Genomic DNA, 5,443 nt, shown 5'->3' with positions numbered 1-5,443 from the left:
AACCCTTAAAAGGAAAATTATGTTCTTGACTTTTCAATCTCTACAGTAGAGAAAGGAAACTGAAAAGCAAAAATGAGACTTTATTCTGAAAGAGCCAATTCATTGTACCTAACCAAACAATATGGGGATTTGGAGCTAAGCATTGTCAGATGGTGGAGCACCATTTAGACAGTGAATTCTCTTCTCTAAACCACATGCCAACACAGTAACCAGGGCAGAAAGTAAAAATTTGTCAGAGGAAAGTGGTATATGGAGATGAGATGGAAAGGAGACCAACAAGGAAAAAAGACCATGTGGCCCCAGAGTAAAGAGAAAAAGAGAGCAGTTGTCTGATGTTTCACTTGCTAAGTAGCCCAACTATCATTTGAGCAATTAAGATTCCCAAGATTCCTTAGTATCCTCAAAAAAATTACCCATACTTAAGACGGCTTGAGAGGTATTTTGTTTCTTTATAATCACATTTCTTGATTTTTATGAGAGCCTAGATGAGAGTAATATAAGTGAAAAGTCTGCCAACATCATTTCTTTAGTACATGATCCCGATTTCTTAGACTCTGTGAACATACAAGAAAACTCATCAATGAGTCTATGTGTTATATTCTTTACTATTTTCTCCATTTAAAATTATCAGCTAGCTTGTGAAGGACCCTTTTAAAGGATAGCTTTTTCCATCTAAATGTTTAGCTAATTGTTTAGTATTTATTTAACAAAAATCAGAAGCAAAATTAAGATGAAATGCAATGAAACATCTGTACTTAGTCTAGTTACATTATGACACACTGCTTTATTCTTAGTCATGTCTACTCATACAGTTTCATTTGTAAACATTAGGATCTCTGCAAATGTAGCTAGAGATCCCCGCTTATTATTCTCCTAATTATATTTCTATTTCTTTTTCTTTCTACATGGTATGCTTAACTTCTGTTTGTTATTGAACCCATATCTATGGGATCTTAGCGAATCTAACAGCTATGCATTAATCCAAAAGTTAGCTGGCAGATTTTAGCAGCTCTCTCTGTGAAGGACATTTTACTCCCTTATATTTTATTGAGCATTGTTCCTAAAGCCACACACCTGCTTATAAAATCTGTACATATTGTTCAAAAAAGGCATTAGAAGGTTAGGGAAAATAAATACAAAAAGTAAACTTAAAAAATATATAATCTATTAGAATTGTGGAATGACTGAAAAGCAATATAAGAACTTCTCTTTATTATCACTTAAAATGATTTGATATTTGGTGATAGAAAATTGAATGAAGAGTTTCTCACGTGGTACAATGGGATCAGGGGCGTCTCTGCAGCACCAGGACACAGGTTTGATTCTCTGGCCTGTCACACTGGCACACTGGGTTAAAGGATCTGGCATTGCTGCAGCTGCTGAATAGGTTGCAACTGTGACTCAGATCTGATCTCTGGCCCAGGAACTCCACATGCCACAGGACAGCCAAAAATTAAACAAATGAAACAGACAACAATTTCATTATCAGTAACACCAAAAAAAAAAAAAAAAAAAAAAAAGAAGAAGAAGAAAGAAAAAGAAAGAAAAAAAAGAAAGCAAATCGAATGAGTAATTTTATTTTTCTGAGAATTCTGCTCATTTTTGCATCACTTTTTGTGATACCAGGCAATCCCATGTGTAATTTCTGTTTACATTTAATCCATTAATTATGCATCCTGTAGATGCATCTTTCATGCATATGTGTAACGCACATCACTGTATGTGTGATACATATCACATGCTATGCATAAACACATATGCACAAATGCTCTTATTTGGTTAGAACATCTTAAGTAAATTTACTGTAAGATACATCTTTGCTTCAACATATAAGTATAAAACAATTCTGGATTTAGAAACACACACACATTAGTGTTAACACTAACAGAAAATGGAGAAGTGGGAAGATAGACATGGATGTGAACACCACTCTGCTGCGAGCCTGGGACGATTTCTTCCCAGGCTCTGACTGCTTCACCCGGTCGGACCTTAGGGACATTGCCAAATGGAACAACCTCATGGTGAGCAACCCGCTGTATTAGAGCAACTACCTGGTGGTGGCTGCTATGATGATTTCTGTCATGGGGTTCCCAAGCCCTTTCAACACGATCCTTGGAGGCATCGTGGTGGGGCTGGGGAAGCCCACAATAAAGACATTCTTTGCCAGATAAAGAAGCAGGACCCCACGGTGTTTGTCGTGGTGGTCATGCTGGCCAGCTACTTCCTCATATACGTGTTTGGGGGAGTCACGGTCTTCGCGTTCAGCATCACTTTCCCTTTGCTGCTGCTGTTTATCCACGTGTCGCTGAGACTCCGGAACCTCAAGAACAAACTGGAGAAAAAAAATGGAGGTAATCGGTATGAAGAGGACGCCCATGGGCATTATCCTGAGTGTGTTAGAAAGCTAGCTATTTGTGACAATATTTTGTCAACTTTTTGTCAGTCTTTAAAAGGCTGGTAATGTGTTTGTAATAGCAGGCATTTGTTGCAAGCTAAATGCCATCTTCTTTAAGGAGGTTACAGTTCTGTAACCTGTATTATTCTCAGCAGTCTTGTTTTTTTAAAAAAGAAAAAATCAAAATAAAACGATTTCTGGAAAAAAAACCACTAACAGACAATGATAGAATAAGAACAAATATAGATTTTGGATTTCTTTCATTAACTTTGCAGAATTGGTGGGTTATTTTATGACATTTCTTTGCCCATTTGTCTGTGGCAATAGAAATGTTAGCTGGAGCTGGGAACATGATAACCAAGAAAAGACTATCTTGCAACTAGATCATGTATCTAGAACTGATGAATGGGATGAAGTGGATATGGTATAGGCAATTACACTGTTCTATCATTAAAAGAAAAAAAAATTTTCTTCTTATTCTATTCCTGCCAGCAGAAATACACATATGGTAATGAGCCTTTTGGACGATGAAAAAAAAAGATAAAATCTATGGATGGATACCAAAGATAAGCCAAAAGCAAAAGAAGGACCACGGATCATTAATGCAGTAGAGCTACTATTCTAGATCTTACCTACTAAGGCATGGAATCTTATCTAATAGAGAAATAAACTTCCATGTTTTTTAAGATACTTTTCAGTGGGATATTTTTTTTCAGCAGCCAAAATTGTACCCTGTTTCAATTGCCATTTATCACATCAATAAACTGATGGTCATGTATCATAAATGAAAGGATTTTAATGAAGATGATTGTACACATCAAATTTGTAAATTTGTACAAATCAAATTTGTAAATATTATTAGAACACTAAGTCTACTGGCTATTAAACTAACATTAAGAAAGCAAAGGAACTTTTATTCCATTTCACTTTTCTTAGTATATGTGATATGATGGCGATAAGAGAATACATTAAAGGTAAAATGAACTATTAACAAGCATATTATGATACTCTATTTTTAACATGGGAATTCATACTCATGTATCCCTCAGTGATACTCTGTTACCTAATAAGTAGGTTTCCTTCATTGAGTACAGGACTATGATTTTTTGACTTTGACCAAGAATTGGTACAGGTCTCATTATCCCAAATGTAGGTTATTTTTCTTACTGAAAGAAATACTTAAAATATATGTTACATGTATCTACATTTTTCAGAAATCTATGAAATTTACAGCAAATTTTAATAGAATCAAAACCAAAACTCTCTTCTTTTATTCTAAAGCTCTGATTACATACATAATTGGATAGAATCTTATATTTTTCAATATTTTCAGCATCTGCTTGGGAGAGTGATATCAAATTCCTCATATGTCAAAATTTTCGGGGGCCTGATTGCTTAAAGCCTTGAAGGCCATGGAAAAGGTGAACTGTTGTCTAAGGCACGATATGGGGAAAACATTGGGAAGATTAGAATAGAGTATAGATACAATAAAATATAGGTTTAAAAAAAGGCTAATCAGTAGAGAATATAGATTAATATTCACATATATAATCTTAAGAGTTTCACATGAAAGCAAGAAAGTAAGTAAATTCCCACATTATGTACAGCAAGACCATAGAGGCAACCCTTAGTTGTGCTAATCTTGTCAGTAATTAGTAATATACAATTAAGTTGAAATATTGCTGTAACACAAGGAGAAAAGACTTCTCAATATTTTTAAATGTAAAAATTGCTTCTAAACTTATCTGGTAAGGGTTGCTGATTTCATGGCCAGATTTTGAAGATAACTTTTTTTTTTTTTTTTTTTTTGGTCAGGGAGGTAGGAAACTAGTGCTGTCCAGAATAATATTAATGTTTACAGAAAATGCACTAGGAGTATTATAGTATCTGATTTTCACAACTCATGCCTGTCTCATTTAATCTTTATAACAAGCAAATGTGGAAAACAAATTTGTGAAAGTATTTTCTTAAGAATTCCAAAGCGTACATCTAAGTGAGGGTAGAATTCTCACCCAGGTCCTTGTTTTTCTTTTAATTTCCTTTTCTTTCTTTTGAAAAAAAAAAAAAAAAACACCACAACAACAACAAAAAAAAAACTATGCTTAGTCGAAATAGGTATTTTTTTTGAGTTTAACATAATGCCATTGTGAATTTTAAAATATGTATTAAAAGCTTCAATGTAGACATGGATTTTTATTCAACAATGAAACCTCTAAAAATGTATCCCTAATAAATTAATTATGTGTTTAGGATAAGAAACAATCTAATTGTCCAATGGAACACTGTCCATTCATTAATTATAAGAATAAAAATAAAAAGTTGTTCTTGCCATGTTGCTAAGAGTAAAGACAAAAACAAAACAAAACAAAAAAAAACAACTAAAAGAATGCATACTGAAAAGCTGTTTGGAGGAGTTCCCCTCTGGCCCAGCCGGTTAAGTATCCAGCATTGTCACTGTAGTGGCTCTGGTTGCTGCTATGGTATGGGTTTGATACCCCGGCCTGAGAACTTCCACATGCCTTGGATGGGTCCAAAAAAAAAAAAAAATTAAAATTAATAAAAAGTTGGAGTTCCCGTCGTGGTGCAGTGGTTAAGGAATCCGACTAGGAACCATGAGGTTGCGGGTTCGGTCCCTGCCCTTGCTCAGTGGGTTAACGATCCGGCGTTGCCGTGAGCTGTGGTGTAGGTTGCAGACTCGGGTCGGATCCCACGTTGCTGTGGCTCTGGAGTAGGCCGGTGGCTACAGCTCCGATTCTACCCCTAGCCTGGGAACTTCCATATGCCGCAGGAGTGGCCCAAGAAATAGCAACAACAACAACAAAAGAAAAAAAAAATTAATAAAAAGTTGTAGGGCTTTTATTTGGGAAAAAATTAACATTTTGTTTGTCCATGTTTGCAGGAATATATTTTATATGTCTTGCAAATTCTAATCTTTGAAAAACAACTTTGTAATACTTGGATAACAATCATCAAATCTTTTTTGTCCCACTTGATTTCTGAAACCACAAGTTTTACCCCATTTCCCTGCCCAAATCACTAGAGAACCTT

The 5,443-nt window shown here is 35.1% G+C and overlaps 1 pseudogene; it reads left to right on the top strand.

Annotated features, from left to right (window-relative positions):
* Window positions 1-1,913: 1,913 nt before the first annotated feature.
* Window positions 1,914-2,408, top strand: LOC125111351 (PRA1 family protein 3-like; annotated as a pseudogene).
* Window positions 2,409-5,443: the final 3,035 nt, after the last annotated feature.

This window comes from Phacochoerus africanus, chromosome 1 (genome assembly GCF_016906955.1).
Source record: "Phacochoerus africanus isolate WHEZ1 chromosome 1, ROS_Pafr_v1, whole genome shotgun sequence".
Taxonomy (NCBI): domain Eukaryota; kingdom Metazoa; phylum Chordata; class Mammalia; order Artiodactyla; family Suidae; genus Phacochoerus; species Phacochoerus africanus.
Note: the sequence above shows the minus strand (reverse complement) of the source record. Positions and strands in the feature narration are given on the sequence as shown.